At 29.2% G+C, this 11,453-nt stretch overlaps 1 pseudogene across 1 annotated transcript; it reads left to right on the top strand.

Annotated features, from left to right (window-relative positions):
• The first annotated feature begins 3,716 nt into the window (after nucleotides 1-3,716).
• On the top strand, nucleotides 3,717-11,408 carry LOC107629199 (beta-galactosidase 8-like; annotated as a pseudogene). The gene is made up of 19 exons (XR_015907026.1): nucleotides 3,717-3,973; nucleotides 4,140-4,235; nucleotides 4,321-4,433; nucleotides 4,512-4,578; nucleotides 4,664-4,756; nucleotides 6,967-7,110; nucleotides 7,471-7,559; nucleotides 7,819-7,924; nucleotides 8,041-8,128; nucleotides 8,458-8,576; nucleotides 8,725-8,883; nucleotides 8,977-9,188; nucleotides 9,280-9,374; nucleotides 9,490-9,599; nucleotides 9,790-9,903; nucleotides 10,059-10,160; nucleotides 10,233-10,444; nucleotides 10,611-10,945; nucleotides 11,070-11,408. The product of XR_015907026.1 is annotated as a beta-galactosidase 8-like (transcript).
• The last annotated feature ends 45 nt before the right edge of the window (nucleotides 11,409-11,453 follow it).

Here is an 11,453-nt window from a genome sequence, read left to right as displayed (position 1 = left end):
ATGAAATAATCATTTTAAGTTGGATAATGGTGATGATGATAATGCATATTATCTAAGAATATTAATGAATTTAATTGCATTACTAGTCTTATGAAAGGAGATAGAGGACCAGTTTTAGTGGCATGCAGCCAAACCTTAGCTTGGGATTTGGAATGTACGAGTGTCCACTACATATGCATTGTTGTCATTTAAATTTGATATTATGCTCAATCACAACTTTATTTATATTTGCATGTTAGTGGCTTGGAATATATAATAATGATCCATCCTCCTATAACTAGTTTGGTATTGATTGGAATGTCCAAGAAATTATTAGGATATTTTAATCCTAGGTTTGGTATTATATTGTTTTTATTATGTGTGGGTGCATACCACAAATGCCAATGTGTTCTAAAAAAATAAGGAGTTCATCACTTTATAAATTTTAAATCATAAATTATAAATTTTAAAGTTTAAATTATGAATTCTGAAATCTAAATTTTAAATCCTAAATTATAAACTATACTCTAAATTTTAAATCAAAGTTATATATTGATATAAAATATAATAAATAATTAAAAAAAAATTTCCATTTGTTTTCTTTAGTTAATTAATCTTGTATCAGGGTATATTATATGTATATTCATCTGTTTCTCTTTCCATAATCACTAGCAAGTTATTCTAAATTTACTCAAATAAATGAAGTGTGAATGATGCACCAAACCAATTTAGCAGCAGCCAGCAGCAACTTCTATGGAACCATTTTGAATGACTCAACCACCTTTGATGCTAATAACAAGCGATGATAATATAACATATACAAATAATATATATATAATTAAAATATGATTTTTTAATTTTAAATGTGTAAATTTTTTTCAAATGTATAAGTCATATACTATCATGGTTCGGCTAAATATGAATATATGTTATTCCAAATATTTAATATTAGTTATTTTTATTATTTAAATTAAAAGGAATAATTTGTCCTAAGTACGTATATGTAGTGATCTTTTATTTATATCAAGTAAGGTATTTTTAATCATTTAATAGGAAGAAAGGATAATATATTTAATATTCTAAGTTGATGATGATATGATTGTGGTTTAAATGATTGTGTAATTTGTTGAATATGAGGGTGGCTATGTGTGTTTTTTGTGTCACTATGTTATGACTTATGCGTGATTCTCTATCCCCTATTATTTGGGCAAAAGATAGAGACGTAAAATATGAAAATTGTATACAATTAAAATAAAATAAAATAACTAAAGCTGATATTACTTATTCTCCACGGGATACTAAAATTCTGAAATTGATCATCATCACCATATAATTTAGTGTCATAATTCATGGATACAATTAAAAAATTGAGATATAAATTTCATTGACAAATTTAAGATCAATCATAATATATATGAATTAATTTAGTAGATAGCTAATTAATCTGTTTAAACAAAGTATTGGGAGTTGAATCCCGCTTTGTTCACATGCAGCAATTTATTATCTAGCGACAAATTCTTAAATAAAGTGTAGACACCATAAAAAACCACAAAAAACAAATATTACTCATATGTTAAAGATTAGCACCAATTAGTTATCATATAAAAGATACATATTTAATATTTTATAAAAAAAATATTATTCTACTATAAATAAGTTCAAATATTTATTTATAACAAATATAATTATTTTATTATAATAAAATTGATTATTGAAAAAAATATATAAATCAATATGTATAAATATATTTTAAGTTTATAACTAAATAATTTGATATGTTTGATTTTTAATATGCACGTACCGATTTTATTCATGATATATATACTGTGCCACTTATAGATGCTCTTTCATTTAATATTAAACGTAATCCTCATGATCATAATCACAATATGTATGTAACTACAAAGAAAACAAACAACTAAAAAACACCACAAGAATCTCAACAAAGGCGACTATTATGACATGAACAACATATCTTCCTTTAAGATATTGCCAAACGTGGCATATACCCTTGTCTTAATAATAATAATCTCGATCTTAGATTATTAATAAATACATAGCATATCATTATATCATCGTTGTATTATTTTACGGTAGGGTGAGCACGGGTAGCGATTACCCGTTCGAACCCGAACCGAATCAATTAAATTGGTTCTGAAACTAACGGGTAATCGGGTACAACCCAAATCAAATTGATGACTTTTGTTAGTGATTAGTTCGGATATCGGTTTTGGGAATGTGAAATCTGAACCAACCCGTGAATCCGATCATATATTAATTAAATAAAAAAATAAAAATATATATATGACTTTTTCATTAGACAATGATTATTCATTATTAATATATTTGGATTTTAATGAGTTTAGTTTTTAATGTATTTGGTGTTTAACATTTTTGAATTATTTCTATTGATGTTACATGTTTATTGTACTTGTTGAATTTTTAAGATAAAAATTTGGTTTTTTTTTTTATGAATTTTAAAGTTATTGGATATCTAATTACCCGAACTGAATCAATATGTTCTTAATCGGTTTGGTTTGATTTAGGTACATGTACAAAAAAAAAATGCAAATTCGAACCAATTATATTTTGATCGATTCGGTTCTAATTTTACCATAAATCCGAACCAAATTGACGTGCTCAACCCTATTTTACACCCGGTTATATTTTGTCGTTAAATATATTAACGTGACAGATTTTGGTGTCAGCATGTTTTTTTTTTTTTTTGAAAAGTATTAATTTCAAATAATTATTAGAATTGTTAGAATTATTAAAATTATTGATTCACAAAAATATAAAAAAAATTATAATAATTATTAAAATTTTTAGTTTAGATGATTTAATCACTAAAAATATATATTAAAATGAGATTTTTATTTAATAGAGATTCAACAAAAACCAACAAATTTTAGCTAGTCCCTATCAATGATAAAAATCTACATAATTATGATTCATATATTTGACGTGTTTTTAGTTTTATTCCTTAATAAATTTTTGACTAATTAAGTCAAATAATAAGATGCATAAATTTTATTTGCAAATCATGTTAATTAATAAATTTATTAAAATAATTGATAATTAATAAAATTTTAGTCATTAAATATTAATTTCGTATAATTTTAAAGAATGGTCAACCGTGGAGAAGACTACAAGAAAAAAATCAAATGAGATAACATAAGATGAGACACCACATCTAACTCAAACAATTAAAGTAGTAAATTAATGGATCTCTCATCTTATAAACTTCTTACTCTTCCTTACTTTCTTTGATGTGGGACTAATTTCAACACTTCTCACACTTTAACAAACACCTTGTTAAAATATTAAGAGCAGAGAGTAGCATGCTTATTATTATTACCTTAGCTTAAGTTGCCTCCATACTCTTCTTCCATTGCATTCCATCCCATCATTCCCTCCAAGTTTATATCATCAACTTCAAATTCTAAGTTTGAAATGCTTATAAGTTTACATATATAATTATATTATATTATATACTGTGTTCACAAAGCGGCTAAGCAACAACAGTTCACACTCACACGCATGTGGGGGGAAAATAAAAATCACAAGAAAAAGAAAACATAAAGCCAACCATTCTCTTGCAAGCTTTTCTTTATTACCATATAAATATATATTTATATTTTAATTATTAATCGTTATTTTCATATAAGTAGCTACTTTTATATGACATTTGCTTCAAGACAGAGAACTTGTGCCTTTATATAAGAGAAGCAAAACCCAAGTGGGGAATCATCATTATACACACATATTCCCTTTGGTTCAAGGAAAAACAAAATAGAAATTAAAAAAAAATATTAAAGGTGCAATGAGAGAAGCTACAAAGATTCTAGTGTTCCATTTGGTTTGGTTCCTCTGCATTCATGTCCCTCCTATGTTTTGTGCCAATGTAACATATGATCACAGAGCATTGCTCATTGATGGCAAGCGTAGAGTCTTCATTTCTGGTTCTATTCATTACCCTCGTAGCACTCCTCAGGTATAAATATGTATACGTATATATATACACGTATCTACATGTACATATATAGGTATTGGTGTTGTCATTCTTTTTTTTTTTTTTAAGTTTAAACTGTTAGGTAGAAGCATGGGATAATTTTCTCTCTGTATATATATATTTAAAAGTCGGAATTTGTTGGATGTAGATGTGGCCAGACCTGATTCAGAAGTCGAAAGATGGAGGGCTTGATGTTATTGAGACTTATGTTTTTTGGAACTTTCATGAACCAGTTAGAGGGCAGGTGCTACTTTAATTTCTTGTTTTAATTAATTTTCCATATTCATATGTATAAATATATATAATAGTTGAATTTGGGTAATTGACAGTATTATTTTGAAGGAAGGGGTGATTTGGTAAATTTTGTAAAGTTAGTAGCAGCAGCAGGATTATATGTACATCTACGTATTGGACCTTATGCTTGTGCTGAATGGAACTATGGGTATGTAACAATTATTATTAATTATTCCTTTAATATTATTAATTAATATTCACATATATGTAAATTTTATTGGAGCAGAGGTTTCCCTCTATGGCTGCATTTTATTCCAGGAATTAAATTCCGTACTGATAATGAACCTTTTAAGGTAACCATTTTCCTATGTCTTCTCATTTAGTATTTTATTGCACCTAATTCAAAATATATTATCTGATTTTATTTTATTATTTTAGGCAGAAATGCAGAGATTCACTGCTAAGATTGTGGATATGATGAAGCAAGAAAATCTCTATGCTTCACAGGGAGGACCTATTATTTTATCTCAGGTTCTTTTTATCTTATGAAGTATAAACGACAATATTTAGTAAGCAAAATAAATTAGCCAAAAACAATAAAAATTTATCTTATTTAATATTTATTAATTATTATAATAATTAATAAATATTAAATAAAATAAATTTTAGTTGTTTTTATTTTTATTTTTCTAGCATTACGGTCTTATAAATTTTTATTAACATCATCATCATGCCATTCATGGCATCAATGTTATTATTATTTAGGAAAGTTAAAATATTGAATTTATTTCAATGATTATCTAGTTCTATATTTTCGCTCAGTTTGGTAAACAACTTACTTAAGTTACTTTTGAAGAAATAACTTAAATAATAAATGTTTATATTAAAAGTAGTTTTTTTTTTGTGACTATATTAAAAGTAGTTTATAAATAAGTTATTTTGTGTTTGGTTTTTTACTTCTAAAAGTACTTATTTTAAAAGAAAAGTGGTAAAAAGCATAGGATTCGGTGGTCCAGAACCTTTGGACCACTTAGTGGTCCAAGTAGAAAACATGTTTTTGGAGTTTTTTTTATTAATTATTACATAGTCTTTGAACTAATTTTAATTACAAATTAACTCCATATATTTTATTTAATTATAAAAATAATTTTTTATTTTATAAATTATTATTTTATCAATTATCTATTATATTTATTAACAATCAAATACAAAAATAACAACCAATTATATCCTCCATTCATCCTAATAATTTCAATTGATTAAAAAATTAACTTTGATCTCGTCGTCCATGGCTTTAATTTCGTCATGTAGTATCAGTGTATCACGGATTTAATTAATACTAGTAGAAATACATTTCCTTCGTCCAAACTAGACCAAACTACAGGATCAATGATTTAAGTTAAGTGATAAAAATTGTTCTTATGTTAATACATTGATATTGGTGCAAGAAGATAATAAGATCCTGATCATGGTGATTGAAAAAAAAATGGATTAATGAAGATTTGTACAACCTATTTGTGATCTATGAAAGTAGAATAGAATAAATGGTGCAAAATCCTACAGAATTCTGAAAAATGAGAACATTACCAATTGATTCATCACCTTCCAATCGATTGGATTACATTACCAATCGATTGAATTTGGCTAAAACTTCAATGTCATCACTTTCTAATCGATTGGAAAGTATAAACAATCGATTGGTTTAAGCTTTTTACCATTCTACCTTACAACTTTCAATCGATTATTTTGTGATATAGTGTAAACCAATCGATTGAGTTATCATTCATTCAATCGATTGTTTTGAAAAACCAATCGATTGAATTTCAAGGAAACACGATTTGGAAGCCATGGACCAACGTAATGAGATCAAAGTTAATTTTTTAATCAATTGGAATTATTAGGATGAATGGAGGATATAATTGGTTGTTATTTTTGTATTTGATTGTTAATAAATATAATAGATAATTGATAAAATAATAATTTATAAAAAAAAACTATTTTTATAATTAAATAAAATATATGGGGTTGATTTGTAATTAAAATTAGTTCAAGGACTACGTAGCAATTGATAAAAAAACTCCAAAAACATGTTTTCTACTTGGACCACGGAATCCTAAGCCTGAAAGAAGCTATTTTTTTAACTTCTCCTTAAGCACCAAAATAGTTTTTTAGAAAGTTATAATTTTGTTTCGGAAATATTTAGTAACCAAATAAAATTAACAAAAAACTGCCACAACTTGCCTTATTTAGCATTTATTAATTGTTGCGACGATTAATGAATGCTAAATAAGGCAAGTTATGACTATATTTTTTGTCTCCCTAACATTAATACTACACCTTTTCATAAGTTAAAAGTTAAAAAAAGTCACTTATGAACTTATCCAAACGGGCCTTTGTTATGTAACTGATTATTTTGTTTGGATAATGAAAAATAAAATAAATTTAATTTTGTATTATGAAATAATTACTTAAAAAAGGTGGTTTAAAATAACTATTTAATATTTTATACTTGGATCAATTAGGTGAAATCAAAATAGTTTGTTAATTTTTAAATAATTATCTTCTCCATATAAAGCATTTTTCCAACTTAAAATTATCATTTATTCTTAATCTCTTATTACAATCTACAAATTTTACAAAACAATAATATTTTTGTAGGATTTCACAAACTTGCAAATTTTTGTTGTATTTTTAGTATAAAATTATAACAACTTGCTGTGATGATGATGGATTGATGGCAGATTGAGAATGAGTATGGAAACATTGATAAACCCTATGGTGCTGCTGGAAAATCCTACATAAAATGGGCAGCATCAATGGCTACATCCCTTAATACAGGGGTACCTTGGGTCATGTGCCAGCAACCAGATGCTCCTGATCCTATGGTATGTTTTTGACTTTTCGTTGTTTAGTCCACGTCCACGTCATCAAGTATCTTAAGACAGAAGGTGAAAATTCAGGTGCAGTCGACTTCACATGAAGCACTTAACTGTACCTGAGTTTTCACCTTTATTTTAACATAGATATTGAGTATCAACTTCATATGAAGTCGACTTCACCTGAATTTTCACCTAAAATAAAACATGTTAATTTTTTGTTTTATTTCTTTCTTACACTATTATAAAAACGTTTATTACTGTCGAATTTACCGTAGCGAAAGTCTTGATGGAAACACATTATTATCGGATTTGCTTAGTTGAATATGAAGATCTTAATATGATGTTTTTTCCACTGTATGATGATAGATTAACACATGTAATGGATTTTACTGTGATCAATTCACACCAAATTCAAATGCAAAGCCAAAGATGTGGACTGAGAATTGGAGTGGATGGTAAGTGACTCAATTCAAAAATACAAAAACGTCCCTCACTTTTTAAAATGCGAGACTTTAGTCCCTCCGTCTAAAATATATAAGAACAAATAGGTCTTTTGGAGAGACTTAGATGTCTCACATTTTAGAAAATGAGGAATGTTTTTGTATTTTTAGTTAGCCAAGGACTTACTTATCTTCGAGATAAAAAGTTAGAAATCTATTTGTCGTTTGTGTCAACTTTCATTGAAGCTTTTTGAGTTCTTTGCAATTATGGTAGGTTTCTTTCATTTGGAGGTGCTATGCCTTATAGACCTGTGGAAGATATTGCATTTGCTGTGGCACGTTTTTACCAAAGAGGTGGAACTTTTCAAAATTACTATATGGTAATAAATAAATAATAATGATGATAATAATAATTTAAACTTATTATTATATGATTTCTTAAATTAGAAATCAGCCTTACAGAAATGACTCTTTTGGTTGATTGATCTTGAAACAGTACCATGGAGGAACCAACTTTGGCAGGACTAGTGGTGGACCTTTCATTTCCACTAGTTATGATTATGATGCACCCATTGATGAGTATGGTATGCATTCTTTTCCATTATTTTCCATTCTTTTGCACTAGCTTAAAAATGTTTTACACAGTTGTCTAATCACATCTGTTCTTTTGGATGACTATTCATGCGCGGTTAATGTAAAAAATAGTTATTTTTGCTGACGTGTTATTGTGTTATTGAATGAACACGGAAAACTCTTTTACATTGATAGTGCATCAAAATTAAATTCGTGAATCATATCTTGAAAACCATTTTATTAATACTCTATGAACACATGAAAACTTCTCTTCATTACATGAAAAATATTATACTATTTATGTGTAATTTTGTCCAAGTATATTATCTGAATAATGTAGGTATTATTAGACAACCAAAATGGGGCCACCTTAGAGATTTGCACAAGGCCATTAAGCTTTGTGAAGAAGCACTTATAGCTACTGATCCAACAATTACATCTCTTGGTTCAAATCTAGAGGTACAAAAAACTGCACTATTAAGTATAGAATTTTAGAATTATAACTTGTTCTGCATTAATACTTATTCTATATACTATGTTTTATGAGGGATTAGTCTCTTAAGTTGTACATAATATAAGCCTTGTTTTTTGCACTATTCAAAACTAGGCTGCAGTATACAAATCAGGAACTGTGTGTGCTGCTTTTCTTGCAAACATTGGCACATCAGATTCAACAGCAAATTTCAATGGAAATTCATATCAGTTGCCAGCATGGTCTGTGAGCATCTTACCAGATTGCAAGAATGTTGTGCTTAACACTGCAAAGGTATAAATATATATATTTCAAAACCAGAAGTGCAAATTATTATTGGTTGTGTGATTAAACTAAAGTAATTAGTACTTTTGTTTTGTTTGGTAGATTAATTCTGCATCTACAACTTCAAGCTTCATAACTCAATCTTTGAAACTGAAGGAGGATGGTGGTGGTGCTTTAGAAGATTCTAGCAGTGAATGGAGTTGGATAAGTGAACCAATTGGAATTTCAAAGAATGATTCATTCTCAAAATTTGGATTAGTAGAGCAAATAAATACCACTGCTGATAAGAGTGACTATTTGTGGTACTCACTAAGGTATATAGGCCTCTCAATGGTTGAAAAAGCTTTCTTGAGTTCTATCTGATTTGAAATCTATGCATGACCCTTTATTTTTTTATATTTGAAGCATTGATTTTGAAGATGATGTTAGTGCTCAAACTGTTCTTCACATTGAATCCCTTGGACATGCCCTTCATGCTTTCATAAATGGGAAGCTTGCAGGTAAATTGCATCAGTGACTGATTTCACGGCTTGAACCTGATCACGTGGAGACAACTCAACCGTTTCTCCAAGGCTTCCTTTCTTTCAAATAATATTAGTGAAAATATATTTTCAGGGAGTGGAAAAGGAAACAGTGGCAATGCTAAAGTCAATGTGGATATCCCCATCACACTTGTAGCTGGGAAGAACACAATTGATCTCTTGAGTTTAACTGTGGGACTTCAAGTAATTCCTCTTTCTCTTCTTCTTTTTTGAATATATATACTATATACTATATAAGCATCTTTAATAGATGAAATTTTGTTTCTTTTAAGCATTGGCCTTGTTATCTTTTCTCCCTATGTGATTTAGAAACTAGAAGTCATAATATTTCCATGCTATATATATAAGCTGATTTGATTCTTATACAAATCAGAACTATGGATCTTTCTTTGACACATGGGGTGCTGGGATCACTGGACCAGTGACATTGAAGGGATTGAAGAATGGCACTACTATTGACCTCTCCTCCCAGCAATGGACATATCAGGTTACACTCCGTTCGCTTTTGTCTGTCACTGTTGATTCTTGGTTGTATCTAGCTAGCCAGATACATTGTTAGAAGGATATAAGCTAAGAAATGACAGCAATAGATAAAAAGGAACATTAGATTCCATTACAAAATTTATGTCTTTGTGAATGCAGATTGGTCTTCAAGGTGAAGACTTAGGTCTATCTAGTGGAAGTGTTGGACAGTGGAACTCACAATCAAACTTACCTAAGAATCAACCCTTGACTTGGTACAAGGTAATCAATGAATGCATAATCTGTTAGAAAAATGCATATGAATTTGGTTCTAACTAATGTTGTATAAATTAGACAAACTTTGTTGCTCCCTCTGGCAATGATCCGGTTGCAATCGACTTCACTGGAATGGGGAAAGGAGAAGCTTGGGTGAATGGACAGAGCATTGGAAGATTCTGGCCTACATATGTCTCTCCAAATTCTGGTTGTGCAACTTCATGCAATTATAGAGGATCTTATAGTTCATCCAAATGCCTCAAGAACTGTGGAAAGCCATCACAAACATTGTAAGTACTACATTTTTTATGTTAAGAGAACTATAGATATGGTTCGTGATCAATTGAAATGTTTAGCTGTTAAGGACCTAATTGAGATATTGAGTGATATTAGACGAATCTTCGGAGTAAAGTAATCGAGTAGATAATGATTGACTCACTTATATTGTTCCTGCAGATACCATGTCCCAAGATCATGGTTGCAAACAGATAGCAACACTCTTGTGTTGTTTGAGGAAAGTGGAGGTGACCCTACACAAATCTCTTTTGCTACAAAGCAGATAGGAAGCTTGTGCTCACATGTATGAGTCTCACCCTCCACCAATAGACATGTGGAATTCAGATTCAGAATCAGGAAGAAGATCAGGGCCAGTTCTGTCACTAGAGTGTCCTAATCCTAAGCAGATCATCTCTTCCATTAAATTCGCCAGTTTCGGAACACCTAGTGGGACTTGTGGAAGCTTCAACCATGGTAGATGCAGCAGCAACAAGGCTCTATCCATTGTTAAGAAGGTGATACACACACAGCTTCTTTAAATAACATTTTCTTAGCTACCTTTGTTAGTTATTTTTCATTTCACTTTGTATTGTATCGTACGCCGAATCAACTCATAGTTTTCTTTGATTATATACACAGGCCTGCATTGGATCAAGCAGCTGTAAAATTAGTGTATCAATTGATACATTTGGAGATCCGTGTAGAAGAGTAACTAAAAGTCTTGCTGTTGAAGCTTCTTGTACATAGACATTGTTGCTTCATGAAGTACCTACCCTTCTTCATAGCTTGGACATGAAGGATCTTAGATTCTTAGTTGAAAGATCATGATTACTGATGATTGATTAGCCAAATGTAAAATGGTGAATGAAATAGTCTAAATAAAATAGTATATTGAATGTAATTCCATTAGTTCATACCTTATCTTAAAGTTTATATTATTATTAGATTATATTTATAAATAGCATCGGTTATGTCTTATCTTTTGTTTTTCATGAAGTAAGAACCATGCATGCAACGACATTT

Source organism: Arachis ipaensis, chromosome B3 (assembly GCF_059453495.1).
Source record: "Arachis ipaensis isolate K30076 ecotype BB chromosome B3, ASM5945349v1, whole genome shotgun sequence".
Classification (NCBI taxonomy): domain Eukaryota; kingdom Viridiplantae; phylum Streptophyta; class Magnoliopsida; order Fabales; family Fabaceae; genus Arachis; species Arachis ipaensis.
This window is presented reverse-complemented; position numbering and strand designations above follow the sequence as displayed.